The sequence below is a fragment of the Physeter macrocephalus genome, chromosome 3 (genome assembly GCF_002837175.3).
Source record: "Physeter macrocephalus isolate SW-GA chromosome 3, ASM283717v5, whole genome shotgun sequence".
In the NCBI taxonomy this organism is placed as follows: Eukaryota; Metazoa; Chordata; class Mammalia; order Artiodactyla; family Physeteridae; genus Physeter; species Physeter macrocephalus.
In genome coordinates, this window is record NC_041216.1 from 11881143 (window position 1) to 11896376 (window position 15234).

Genomic DNA, 15234 nt, shown 5'->3' on the forward strand with positions numbered 1-15234 from the left:
TTTTCTCACACTTAGCATATGCAACTTTAATGAACCAAAAGAAAAAGTTCCAAATGTACAAGTGCAAAAAAAAAATCCAAACTGTTGACATACGCTTAACTAATATCAGCTACTTTTACGTACAGCTGTATAAGTTCAAAAAAGCTATCCTAGGGCCTCCCTGGTGGCGCGGTGGTTGAGAGTCCGCCTGCCGACGCAGGGGATGCGGGTTCGTGCCCCGGTCTGGGAGGATCCCACATGCCGGGGAGCGGCTGGGCCCGTGAGCCATGGCCGCTGAGCCTGCGCGCCCGGAGCCTGTGCTCCGCAACGGGAGAGGCCACAGCAGTGAGAGGCCCGCATACTGCAAAAAAAAAAAAAAAAAGCTATCCTATACGTATGTACAAAAGTTGTTTATACACAGGTCTGTACATAATAAATGTACATACATTTATTTCCTCAGAACTCTTAAGGTGCCACCTCTTGGTGAAGACATCAACATTTCATTCACATATCTTACAAAAAAAAAAGACTGTTTCCGGGACTGACAACACTGCATCCTGTATTCAGACCACGTAGGCTCCACTGGATTGGTTAAGTTCCTTCCATCATAATGCAGACCACACCAGGTGCCTGGGTGCCCTTAAACAGCTTTGCACAGAGTGCTACAGAGTAAAAGCCCATAAACCAACATGAGATGAGGAAGCAGAGTCCCAACCAGGGCGCCATGAGAAGCTGCTTAGGCAAGCCTGCTGCCCTGTTCACTGTCGGTACCGCAATTCATCTACACTGACGACTTTGGCGGGCATGGAGTGCAGGGGCTGCTGTAGCACATCTGAGCCACACCGCTTGGCAAGGCCCACGGGGGGAGATGCTCCTCTGGCTGGGGCGGTGCTCTAGCTGGGAGTGCACATGGGGCAGACCTAACCAGCTGGGCACATTCTGAGGAGTCGTCTGAATGCTGACAGCAGCTGCCTGGGAACCGGAGCCTGGAGGATGAAGAACTGAGCGCTGTCGCCGCTGTTGCATCATTGCCAGATGCAGAGGTGTCCCAGGACGAGGGTTTAGGAGAGGGTGACTAGCGGCAGGTAGAGGGTAAAAGGGTTGACCCAGGATTGGGCCAGATATTCCATGTAAATGATTCAGGTCCATCCTAGGAGGAAGCACACCAGCCTGGAGCAAACTTGGAAGATGCTGTGGATGTACTCCCTGGGCCAGCATCCTTTGGACCAACCCTGGGTGAAGCTGGAGAGCAGGCTGAACAATGGGGACATGGGGGACAAGGGGGACTTGGTGGACAGGGTGGAAAAAAGGTGTTCCTGGAACTGAGGACGCCAATGTGGGTGTTTTTCTCCCAGTTGCTTTAGGTCGATAATTTTGTTCTTTAGTGTAACGTTTGGTCTGGGATAGTGGGGTGGAAGATGAAAACCACTGTAGGGTTGACAGTTTGGAATTTGTAGTGGGAGAAGAGTCCCGATCAGCGGTGGGCACAGACCTGGATGACAGGAGGTTCTCTTCACTGAGCTTCTGAGTGTCCTCTTTACTGTCACCTAGAGCTGATTTCCAGATGCTGGCTCCTCCTTGCTTTTCTCTTTGCTCTCGTATATCTTATGAATCACTGAGGTAGGAGTGAAGGAAGGAGAAAGCATGCTTGTGATGGAGGCGGCTGGGGCAGGGGAAGAGGAATTCCCTCGGTGCACAGGTGCTGGTGACTTGGTCACTCGTGGTTGCCTGTTTCTGAATCCATCTCTGGTTCTGTCCACCTGCGGTTTACCAAAACCAGGCTGGTAGAAGTCTGTTGCCTGCACCGCAAGGTCATGTGGCAGGCCAGCCCCTCCAAAGCTGCCTGTTGCAATTCTAGCTGGCTCCTCTGGGCTGTGACAGGTCTCATGGGCTTGCACATGCCTTGGAATGGATCTCCGAGAAGCTGCTGTGGTCCTGGTGTGAAACACATTGGTGTTGGTATTCTGGGACCAAGGTGGTCTGCTGAGTCTGCTCTTGTCTGAAACACCTGTGATGAGGGAGGAGAGGGTACTCTTTGGCCCAGTAAAGATGTCTTAGGCTCCAAGCTCCCCATAAGACCACTCAGAAGATTGGAAGAAGCAGGTCTCTTAACAGGTGGACCCAGAAGTTCCTGCAAGATGTTCTTAGGGACAGGCTGGCCTGGAATCTCAGCAGTGGACATCAAGTGGCTTTCAAGGGTTCGGCTGACTTTGGGCTGAGAAGGCAGAGCCCTGCTTGCCTTCCTGGTGCTCACTAGCTTGTTGAACGCAGTCATATCTCCATCTTTTCTGAGCTGTGCTTTGCTGCTCACAGTAATCAGGGTCTCCTCTAAATGCTCTGCCATAAAGGAAATCGAATTCTTCACCTGCTGGTCCACCTTCAAGCCCTTGAGCCCTGCTTCTACTTCTTCCACGGAAAGCACAACCCCTGAATGTGAACTCTCTCTAAGCTTTTCTTTATTTGCAGAAAGGCTGGAAAGGAGGGGTTTTTAAAAAATCCACTTTGGCTTTCTGTAGCATTTCTAGAATATCCACTTTATTTTCAGCATGATCTTCTAATGGTATAGGAGCAAAATAATTCCCCGTGTTCTGTCCGGGAGAGAGGATGACTTGTTCCAGACCTGCAAGTCTCTCCAGCTCTTCATGCATTGTTGACCCAAGACTGCTGGATCGGCTTCCTGATCGGCTCGGGTTAGGGAACCAACTGGCAGAGACTGACCCTTCTCCCAAAACATCTTTTATCATCGAAGCCAAGCATGGCACCTTATCAGGGTTAAAGGACTCATTCAAGTCAAATTCTCCTGGGGACTGCTCAGGCAAGACGACATCCCTTGGCGCTTCCTGATCAGCAGTAGGCTTCTGTTAGAGGATGACCTCCACCTCATCCTCTTCGGCCACTCCTCCATTGCACTCGACTATGCCTTCCTTCACAGAAGCTGTCCGTCACCTTGCTCTTTTTCTCCCCTTATGATCTTCTTCCAGTATCTTATCATCAAAGCCAGTCAGCTCAATGGTTTCAGACTGACTTGTGGGTCCAGCTGAGAACCATTCTGGTTCTTCTTCTGTGTAGGAATCATTTCTTCTACGCTCAAAGACAGGCTTACTATCCACAAACTCCCTCCTGAAAAGCTTGCCTTGTGGTCCGTCTCTCGGTCTCTGTCTCTCAAGTCTCGCAGGTCCTTATGGCTAAGATGGTGATCCTTCTCAAAGGTCCGAGGAGAGATGATCTTCCCCCTGCCAATCCTTCGTCCGCCCAGCAGACGGAGCCCATCACTGCCTTTATCCAATGTGCTTCCTGAGTGCCGGGAGCTAACAGCAGCTGTCACGTGGCAGAGCGCCCTCTAAAGCTTCGTCTCTGTGGGCTGAGAACAACATCTAAGTCATTTTCTTTCACATGCTCTCGAGGATCTACTATCCTGCACAGCAGGGAAGGCCGATCTGTATCCAACTCTTTCTTCAGACTTTCCACGGGTGAGCTCCGCCCTGAAGCTGGGTAGAGGGAGGCATGCCACTTCTCGGGGTGCTAGACACCATCACTGTCCTATTTCTCAGAGAGGCACGGAGGCTTCTGTTTGGAATGAGGGAGTTCTTTAATATCCAAGAGCTCCTCCCTAGGCAAGCACACTAAAGAGTATTCCTGTGGGGAGTTCGCCTCTCAAGGAAACATCAATACAGAGGACACTGATTACTGTGAGGCATCCCAGAGCTGAAATCCTTATTTTTTGTATAGTGATGGGGAGATTTGGAGGCCAGTTGCTTCTTCAGGTCAAGGAAAGGATCTCCATTTTCTTTTTCACCCGCGCTTCTGTCCATGGCTCCTTGGTCTACAGTTTCAGTGTCTTGGCCGTCTTTCCTCTCTCTGCCCCTCGTGCCGGTCCGAGGGCTGCTCTGCGCAGCTTTCACTCTCATCCCCCAGACCCCCAAAACCCAGTTTTCTCCTCTGAGAAATAGAGATGACCATAGCACTCAGCTCCTAGGGTGGCTGTGTCCACACACACACACAAATCTCCATCATTTATCATTACCATCTTATTGTTATTACTATGTCCACCTGCAGTGTGAGAGCACCTCCTGAGCAGCAGAGCCAAGAGGCCCACTTCTGACCTTGACCTTCCTCTCATACTGCTAGGACCCCACACCAGTCTTTGCCTCCTGGTCTTATATCATCACTGAAGTCAATTCTGGGCTATGAATTTATGAATATTAATGCCAATCCTAATCTTGCTGACATTTTCAAATGGTTCAGCAGAACATTGTTTGCAGATGCATGAAGGATAAACTTCATGCCTGATTTGTGCTAAATTATGAGTTCCTGGGCTCTACTGTTCTTCTCATACCTATTTGTTCATTTATTAATCATATAACTATTATAAACTGCCATGGGCACTATGCTAGGTGTTGGGGATAACTAACATTCATTCATTCGTTCGTTCATTCATTCATTCACCCAATGAACAATTATTAAGTGCTTACCACAAGCATGGAATAAATTACCCCAGTGAGTAGGGAGTGTCCACACTGGGAAGCAGGGGGGTGAGGCGGAGGCTCGCATCAGGGGAGAGCGTGAAGTCGGGCAGCTAAGGCTGCATTGGAAGATTGATTTCAAATGGGGGGATAATGAGGACCAGGTTTCTCACTTTCCGAGAAAGAAGTTAGGGATATAGAAAGGGAGAAAACCAGATTCATCCCTGTTGACAAAATTCTGCAGTGCAGAAGCAGGGGGGTTGGCAGTGAAAATGCTTGAGGTATTTGATTTTGTCGCAGAGGCATCTGGGCTAAAACTAAGAGACGAGCCATGGGAAGTACTGCTGTGGCCTCAGCCCACTGGCCACCCCGCCTGCTCTCTCCCCGGCTGCTGCTGGGCCCTGGGCAGCCCTCATGGGGCAGCGTCCGAGTTTCTCAGCACGGGCTCTGCCAGGCCGCAGGACTCTGATCCTGCCTGGACGGCGCTTCGGCCTCATCTGGCCTCCTCACGTACCCCCGGGAACCCCTTGGGCCTCCACCCTGGTGTCCCTCCTCCGGCAGGTGCCTTGGGAACAGTCTGGGAGGAAGTTCAGCATGAAGGGCCTGCATTAGGAAGCGGGGTGGCAAGTTCTTTCAGGGATGGGGTGTCTGGGTGGTGCATGGCAGTGTCCCCTCAGCCCCTACACCCGCGCTACAACCCCGCCCTTCCCAGATACACACCCAGGAGTAGAGGGGGCGGGGCAGAGGACCAGCACTCAGGCCCCAGGCTGACGGCTCCCCTGGGCCATTTCATTCTGGTGCTCCCTGTGGTCAGCTGAGGCCACCTCCGGACTGCATCAGACCCCAACTCCCCCGCCAGCCCTGCTTCCTTCCCTCCCTCCCACAGTTGTGGATCTCAGGGGTGCTTCCTAATAGGCACTCTTCACACTGAACTTCCTGGGTACCCTCTACCTAGCTTCCCTCAACGGTAACAGCTTACATCGCTATAGTATAACATCAAAACCAAAAATTGAAAACAAAACCAAAAAACATTGGCACGATTCTATTAACTAGATACAGACCTTATTCTGATTTCACCAGTTTTTATATGTATTCATTTGTGTGTACGTGCGCTGTTTGTGAAGTTCTCTGCCGTTTTATGGGATGTACAGATCCATACATTGCCAATGTGGCCATTACTGAACTCTTACATCATCATAAAGGAAATTTCTCATGCTATCTGTTTACCTTTATTTTTTAAAGAAATAAAATATTTCAAGTGCAGTTGAACTCTGAACGCAATCCTATTCCCTACCCTCCATCCACAGAGGGGGCCACCATTTCTAAGGTATCATATATGTATGTCTCCACAATAGCTAATATTTGTCAAGTGCATACTGTGCACCAAGCTCCATTCTAAGTTGTTTCCATGCAGTAATACATTCCCTACTCACCACAACCCAGGCATTGTTATCCCCAACAAGGATGCCGAGGAACAAAGAGGTTAAGACAACTTACACAAGGACCCACGGCCGGAAGTGTTGATGCTGGGGCTTGAACCAGCCTCCACAGCCACTATTCTATAGTGACACACACACATGTCTTCTTGCCACAGACATCTTCTACTCACCAAGATGTCTAGGAGATTCACTCAGGTTGACATCTGCAGACAGAACTCATTAATGTTAACTGCTCTGTAGTATTCCCTTTTGTGATTACACTACAAGTTATATAGCCATATTCCTAGTGATGGATATTTAGAATGTTATGTTGTCTCTACTGCACGCAATGGTGCAGGAACCCCCTTGCCTGTCTCCTTGTGCACACGTGCCTGAGTTTCTCTGTGGTTTATTTGTAGATGTGGAATTGCTGAGTCTTAGGGTAGGAATGTCGTTGACTTTGGAGGACATTGCCAAGTCTCAGTGTATGCAACAATTTACACTTTCACCTGCCATGCATGAGAGTGTGAGATGACATATCCCTATTATTTTAATTTGCATTGCTCTGACTTCTAGTGAGGCTGGGTATATCTTTCGATTATTGGTCATGCATTTCGATTTTCTCTGTATACATTTCTCTACTGGGTAGTTTGTCATGTTCTTATTATATGTAAGAAATTTTTATGTATTCTGGATGATAATTCTTAATTGGTGATATGCATGGCAAATATCTTCTTCCAGGCTGTGTCTTGTTTTTTTCTTTTTCAACTTTGACTAATTCTTCTATCATAGACAAGTTTTTAATTTTATTGTATTGTATTCAATTCTATCAATCTCTTCCATTACAGTTTGGGTGTTTGCATGTTTTGTTTAAGAAATTATTTCCCTTTTAAGGTCATAAAGATAATTCTCTTTTCTTATTGTTTTTCAGTTTTATTTTTCATGGTTCTCATAGTAAAGTTTTACTTTGTACAGTTACCTTTCCTATAAGACATAAGGAGTTCCCCCTACATATAGTCACTTCCCTAGCATGACTTATTGTGCCATCTATCTTTCCTCTCTTATTTGCAATGCTCCCTCTATCGTATATGGAGTCCCTGCACACATCCCATCTGTTTCTCGTCCCTCTGCTGGCCTCTTTGCCTTGCACTAAACCAACACCACACTGTCTGAAAAATGAGAGCTTTATCATAAACCTTGGTGTTGGGGAGGGTGAGATGTCCTTGTTATTCAAAATTATTTCCCACATGAGCTTTTGAATCAGCCACTCAGTTTTACCTGAAGCTCTTTTGGAATTTTAATAATTGTAATTACACTGCATTCAGAGATTCGCTTGGAGGGTAATCGACATCTTTAGACTATTGGTCCTTCCCATCTATAAGCATATTATATCTCTCCCTTTATTCAGCTTTTCCTTTATGTCCTTCAATAAAGTTCCATAATTTTCTCCTTAAAGGTCTTGCACATAGTTTCCTAGATTTATTTCTTGGTACCTTCTATCGTTTACTGGAATTTTGGGGTGAGGTGTGACTCCTGCTGGAACTGAGTCACTCGGATCCTAGTTAAGTCCCTTAAGTGGTGCAATTCTCAGTTTCCTCATAAATAAATATACGTCCATCAAAGTGTAGGCATGAAGAGTGAATGAAACCAAGGATGTCACACTCTTAGAACATCATAAATCTCTGATAAATGTTAGCTCATCCTGGAGTCAGCATACATTTGGAGTTGTGTTTCTGAATATGTGTTCTTGCATTTCCGTGACTGTGTTTAGAATATGGTCCCCAGGCAGAAACAGTCAGAAACAGCTGTCATGTGACAGCTTCTGACCTATAAGTAATTGGTAGACAGCACCTTCCTCCCTCCAAAGTAAAGAGCACTAAAGAAAGCACTTTCAAAGCACATGGTAAAATTAATACTTCTATTGAATCCCAAAGTGAGGCTAATTAAGTTACTTTTAAAATTTTTTCTAGTTAACTTACCAGAAAACCAACTAAAAAAGAAAATTATTGTAAAGATTTTTTTTCTGTTCAAAATTTAGTGCGATTTATTACCATAACTGTTCTTCTAGTCTTTTTCAGAGCAAAAATGCTTAAACTGAATTCCTTTCTTTTAAAGTTTTGTTTTTTATAAAACAGTGTGTGTCTTATCATAAACATTTCAAATATTAGGGAAAAATACAAAGAAGTAGACATTTCCCCAAATTGTACCACTGAAGTAGAACCACTGCTAACATTTTGGTCACTATCCTGTTTATATTTCTTGATACCAATAAATGGGCTTCTGGGTCTGTGCCCACTTTTTGTTTTTCCTCTACAAGGTATTGTGGATGTCTTCCCACTTTAATAGTTGCAGAATTACATCATTTTATATAATTGCATTATATTCCATTTTATAGATTTGCACTAATTTAACAAATCAATTCCTTCCTTATGGCTATTTGATCTTATGAAATAAACCACGCCCTGATGAACCACTGCAGCACACCTCTTTTTTGTGAGTTTATGTGATTGCTTCCATCAATAGACTTCTTGGAAGTGAGATTATCAGGATAAAAGGCTCACTCACTTTACATTTTTTTAACATCTTTATTGGAGTATAATTGCTTTACAATGGTGTGTTAATTTCTACTTTATAACAAAGTGAATCAGTTATACATATGCATATGTTCCCATATCTCTTCCCTCTTGCTTCTCCCTCCCTCCCACCCTCCCCATCCCACCCCTCCAGGTGGTCATAAAGCACCGAGCTGATCTCCCTATGTTTGACGCATATTGCCAAACTGCCTTTCCAAAAAGGTTGAATCAATTAACACTGCCCTCACTGGGGCATGAGGGTGTCCATTTTCCAATGAGCTAAGTGGGTTTGTCAATTTTCTTAATATTTACCTATCTGGTGAATGGAAAACACCTCTCTTTGCACATACATTTCTATAATCAGTTGAAAAATTAAACATATTTTCCTCTGTTTATTGGCCATTTGAATCTTCTTTTGTGGACTGCCTCTCTGGGTAGTGAGCACGTTCAAATGGTTGCTTATAAGTTCTTTGTGTCTTAACATTGTGTATAACATTGGAGAACAGCTGCTTGACTTTGGGCTTGGCCGTGTGGCTTGTTCTGGTCAGTAGGATGTTAGCAGATGTGATGCAGGCGAAGGTTTTCAATGTGCGTGGCTGAGCTTGCCCTCTTGTGCTTCTTCTGACCTCATGAAAAGAGGATGCCCTGTCTGGCCTGCTGGTAGCAGAGGAATGAGAGACTCATGGAGTGAACTGGAGCCAAACCCATGGTCTGGAGCCAAGCCTAGCCCAGCCCAACCAAGATCGGAAGAGCCGTCTCTGCCGAGCCACAGACATGAGTGAAAATGATTTTTGTTTGAAGCCACCAAGTTTGGGTTGGTTTATCATGCAGCAGTATTATGGGATAGATGACTGACATACCCTGCCATTCTCTTGCTGTGTGACCTTCTACATGTCATGTTCTTCTCTTGGTCTCAGTTTCTTTAAATTTTGCATGAAAGAGTTGACCACTGAGTGATTTCTAAGGTCTCTTCTAATACTAAGAATCTGGCTTCCAAAACAGGGTTTTGTGGTGAGAGGGGAGGAAGGTGTTCCAGAATGAAAGCTCAACACACAGATACAAAGAAGGTTATGCAAGTAAGGCAATGGGAAGGGTTTATCCCACTGGAGCAGGTGGTCTAATACACACAGGTGGGGGTGGGTTGGTGGTGTAGGGTTGATGCAGGAATGAATGCTGGGGCTTGGGCTGCTCGGAAAGCTGTTCTTATTCCTCCTCCACTGCTTCTGAAGCTCTTGCAAATTGGCTTCTGAGCCCACCATGCTGCCAAAACTGCCTTCTCCATTCCTATTCTCACCACCAAACCCTCACATTGGCCCTTAGCCTCCTAGAACTTGATGCCTCCTTCCAACCCTCTTCTCTGGCTCCTGTGCCCCCCACTCATCTAGCCCACGCCTCTCCATCTGTCCACTCGGAATCTGTCTCTTTCCCTGAGTCTACTCTGAAGGCGATCCTCAAGGTTTTTTCCTCAGCTCCCTCTTTTCGTGAGTGGAATTCTGGGATACTGACCCCAAATGAGGAGCCTGGGTACCAGGCAAAGGAGGCATAAGGAAGCAGAAACATCTTAATACTGCCAAAAAGCAAGCGAGAGCTTGGGACGAACACTAAGGGACCCAGCCCTGGACTCAAAGAACTATTATGTGCTACAGTTCCATGTCCACTCACAGCTCCAGCGCAATCATTCCTACATCTTATATTCTGTGCTTGTGGCTACAATAGATGGTCTGAGCAGAGTGGCCAACGCCCTCAGGCCACCTTAAAAGCAGAGGCAGGCAGCCTACATTTCTCCTCTGCTCAGCACAGAATGGTCTTCAAATGTTCTTTCTTCAGTAGACCTGTTCCCCTGTTTCCTCTGGCACGTGTCGCCTCTAACGGCTGGTGTCTCCCAGTATCCTATGATACTGAATTCTTAGCTCATCCTGGGCCCCAGCTGTGGTTTGATGGATACTCCACTGTTTATCTTGCAAAGAGACTTGACCTTGGATTGTAATTTTCTTGATGAGTTTGCTTACTGTTCTTCCAAGCCCCACCTGCCTGGGTATGGAAATTATTTACATACCTGTGCTCTTCGCACGGGTATCAGTCATGTCCTCCTCCCCAGCCCCAGGACGACAAGACCCCTTGTAATAAACCCTAATAACAAGACACCCAGGATTTACTGTCGCTGGTGCTTTCCTTACAGACGTGATGGATGACTTCCAGCTGATGTGAGACTGGAGGCAGCACACTCAAGGAGAAGGAGGATGAACTGGGAAGCAGACACACCTGGCTCTTGAATTCTGGCTCCATCATATGCTGCTCATACACAACTCATTCCCACCTGTTGATGATATACACACACATACAATAATGCACAGTGTCTGACATGTGACTCGATAAATCATAGCCCACACTCCAGAGGAACTTTTTTTGTTTGTTTGTTTTTAGCATTTATTCTGTTTCTCTTATTTTCATCAAATCATCTGCTTTCTTTAACTGTAGCTGGCACAAAGGCAACTGGGACTCTGAACTCCTAGCCCAGGTCCTGCCACAAAGCAAGTGCCCTGGAAATGTAGCCTGATGTTGTATAACATAATGGGGTTCTTTGGAAACTATATGTGCGTGTGTGTGTATTCTATTCTTCAGCAACATTATGAATATACCAGAGCTCCTTGTTCTGTGAGAACATGTCCTTTGTCCTCACTGCATTCATTATTACAACTTTGTTCTCTTCCACTTTGACTTGAGTGATTTCCTGAAGCCGATTTCTATTTCCCTGATAGAATCTCCAGTTACGATATATCGTCTTTGTGGTTGGTTTTTATGTGACATTCATCTCTGCAATGTTTTCATTTGTTTCACTTCTCTCCTGAGAGGTAGACCAGCTCATTTTTCTTCTCTCATTTTATAACTTCCATGGATAATTCTTCTTTGAATTTCACTCTCTTCTTTGAGTTTTTGTTTTGTTTTGTACTGAGTCATCCTGATCCTGGATCTTGGGTAATTCCTCTTAGGAGGCAAGTTCTTCCATCTTTTGCTCAAGTGTGCATTTGCTTTTGTTAACAGGAGGCACTTCCTGTGTGTGGGTCTTGTGTTTCTCCTTGCTGGTCAGGCCTCATCTCAGTGGGGTGGCCATTTGGTGTGGGGCTGGGTGGGGCAGTGAGCTGAGTAGTCCTTATATTCTGTTTGGGTTCACCATCTCAAACACCTTCAGAGCAAATACATCATTTCCTTTGCCCTGGGGGAGGGATCTTCCTCAGTTTTCAGGGTCAGCAGTTGGGCGTGTTCTTGGCAAATTTCATTAAGTCTCTGTGAGCTGTGACCCAGGGGTCCCTCCCACTCCCTCCTTCATGCCTCTTTCCCTTGGGCTGTCAGAGCCAAGGGGGCCAGGGGTGGAGAATGTCAATAGCTTGCCAGCTTGGTGTCTTCTCAGGTCATCACTCCTGCCATGCTGAGTTAGAGAACTCAGTCCCTTGTGGCCTGTCCGTCAACTCACCTGTCCTCTCTCCAATCACCAGGTCACTGCCTTTCAAGGACTGCACACCTTAGATTTCATCTTTCCTGCCCAGTGAACAACAACTCCATCCTGAAATTGATTGGACCCGAAGCCTCGCAGTCCTCCCTGTCTCCTCATACCTCACACCCAGCTCACCAGCAAACCTTGTTGTCTCCTCTCCCTTCAACAATGGGTCCAGAGTCTGACCCCCATCACCACCTGCACTGCGCCACCATCATTTCTCACCTGCATCATTGCAGTAGCTTCCCACCTGGTCCCCTTGCTTCCCCCTCCTTCCTGTGCTCTTCTCTACCCAGTGGGCAGAGTGGACCTGTGAAACTGTGAGGTCCAGACCCTGCTGTGTCTCCCCATTTCACTCAACGTCAAATCCAAAGGTGTCCAGTGGCCTGTGAGGTCCTCATGGTCTGCACCCCCACTTACCCCTGAAGCCATCCTCCCTGTCCACCTGTTCTTTCTGCCATTGCCTTGGTTGTTCCTTTTGCCTGGAACATCTTCTCCAGAATCTGCCTAGCCAACTTCCTCATCTCCTTTAAGTATTTCATCCAATGTCACTGTATCAATTTGCTAGGGCTGTATAATAGTACCACAAACTGGGTGACGTAAACAACAGAACTTTGCTGTCTCACACTTCTGGAGGTGATTAGTCCTAGATCAAAGTGTTGGCAGGGTTGGTTCCTTCTGAGGGCTGTGAGGGAGGATCTGTTCCATGCCTCTCTCTTCTGGTGGTTTTCTGGCAATATTTGATGTTCTTTGGCTTATAGATGCATCACCCCCATCTCTGCTTTCATTTTCATGTGTCATTCTCCCTGTGTGTGTCTTTCTCACAATTTTCCCTTTGTAGAAGGACACCAGTCATACTGGATTAGGGCCCATTCTAATGACCTTATTTTAACTTAATTACCTCTGTAAGGACCGTATCTTTTAAAACGGCCATATTCTGAGGTACTGAGGATTGGGACTTCAACATGAATATAAATTTGGGAGGGGACACAATTTAACTCATAAGAGTCACCTTCTCAATGAGGCCTAGCCTTTCCTCGCAGTTTAAAACTGCAGAATTGCACCAGCCCCTGCATCCTCAACCACCCAGCCCTTGGTTCTACTTGTATTGTGGAAGATGGAGTTTTTCCCTCCAATATTTCATTCCCTTTTGTTGCTGTTTTCAGTGAGTTTCCACCCTAATTGAGACTAAAACAAACATTACTCATGTCGCTCAGGGCCATCTCCCCCACCAAAATCCCCTCCCATCTCTGGTCCTGCGTTGGCTTTATCCCCATGCCCGGTCCAACCTGCATGGTCTTTGCAGGTGGGTGGGCTTTAGGTACCAGGTGACCCTGGTTGAGGGACCCAAGGGGGGAAAAACAGTGGCTTCAAAGCTATCAGAGTTCACCCATGGCCAATGATGTCCTCTAACTTCAGCCTCAATTCAGTGACACCTGCCCTCCACTCAGGCAATTTATTGAGCTCTTTCTCTTCCTTAACACAACAGATTGGCCTAATGAAAATGCCTTTATTTCCTGGCTCGGGAGTGAGAGGTGGAGGTTCTCCACTGCCAACAAATCCATTTCCAAATCCTCTGGCCTCTGTCAGTCTGCAGCTGACAGGACAGTGACTGACTGCTGGGTATTACCATCGAGAGCCTTGTTTCTTGTGCCCCAGCAGCATCTTCCCTCCCTCGCAGACAGAGTGAGGTCTCTCCTCCACCTCCACTGTGGCCTGGCTCCTCCCCACCCCACCACAAGTTCCCAGTGAGCTCATTAGGAGACCAAACTGCACTCATCTGCTCAGCACCTCATCACATGTCACGAGTCAGAATGATGTCTCTGTTGGCTCCTCCATCTGTAGTCACTTTGGTAGGGGCTGAGGTTCCAGGTCTCCATGAGGGGTGGTAGTCTGGGGTGAGGAGATCTGCTTAGGCTCAGCCCCCAGAGAACATGGACAAAAGAGAGAAATCAGGCAACAGATCTGATCTGGACCATCCTGAGGCCTCCCTTCTCCTTCTCCAGGTCAGCACATCCCAGACAATCCCAGAATCTTCTGCCCCCACCTCCGCTTGCCTGGAGCTTGAACTAAGCCCCCTAACTGGCTCCCTGCTTCCTGCATCCACCCCGCAGCCCCCAGAGTCTGCTGTCCTCTGCTCAGCAGCCCCTCTGCTTAGATAATCTCCCTCTCCCATGAGAGTCTCCAGACAAAGGCAACTTTACCAGAGGCTAGAGAAGCTTAAGCTTCAGGGACCGTTACTCTCCAGGCCCCTCTTAAGGCCCCAGTTGGGCCCCATGTAATGTGATTAATGAACACTGTCAATTCCAAGATTAATTAGAATTAGAAACTTCAAGGAAAACTTGCTATGCCCTGAAATCTTACTGCTCAGATATAAGAGGAACTTGACAGGAGGCTTCCCAAATTTGACAACAGTCCTGAACATTTACATGGCAAGATCCATAATGAATTGTGAAGGTGAAAAAAACTTCAACCCTACCCATGTAGAAAACCGTGAAAATCAGACTCTGCTGGAGGAAAGTCTGATTTAACTTTCTATTCTCTCCACGGAAGATGATATTACAAAATCACTGGCTTAGGAACATGTGAATAAAGAGAATGCAGCCCAAACAATTCAGGGGAGAATGAAAGCCAGGAAGGAGTGTCAAGATGCTAAGTAATAAATAGAGTGAGATTTTCCTTAATTCTGTTATGTTTTCTGATAATTGCTTGCTTTTTGATATCCACAATTTATTATAATTTCTTTGCTCATTCTAAATAACTATTAACTGCATAGCTAATTTTGATTCTAAATTCGATGTCATTTTCTTAAAGAGAATTCACCAAATGGTATAATTTTCAGACCCATGGCACCTACATCTACTACCTTCCCGGCCTTTCTACTGCACTTGGAATAAAACTTAACCTCCTCTGCTGTATGGTCTGCAAGACCTCCCCTCTCCACCCTGCCCACTCTGACCCTTGAATCCCTTTCCCCCACACTCACCACCCTACAGACTTGAGAATGGAGCAGACCTGCGTTCAAAACCTGCAGCTTTGAACTGACAAGCAACTTGCAAATGTGTGAGGAATACATGCTTATTATCGTATGTCACTCAGATTTTTGTGGTTGTTTGTTACACAGCAATAGCAGACTGATGCAGTGTGATTGAAATGTTTCACACGTACTCAGATCGATCAAGAGGATGTCTTTGTTATTTAGGAAGGCATAAATGGATCACAAAGCTAAGAACGCTGAAATCTAAAACATTTTCAAATTGACCACCGATTCTTAAGGATCTCAAAGGCAAAAGAAGTCCTGACCTTCC

General features: G+C 46.3%; 1 pseudogene; it reads right to left on the reverse strand.

The window, feature by feature from the left end:
• Positions 1-737: 737 nt before the first annotated feature.
• Positions 738-3791, reverse strand: LOC102981622 (eukaryotic translation initiation factor 4E transporter-like; annotated as a pseudogene).
• Between the last annotated feature and the right edge of the window lie 11443 nt (positions 3792-15234).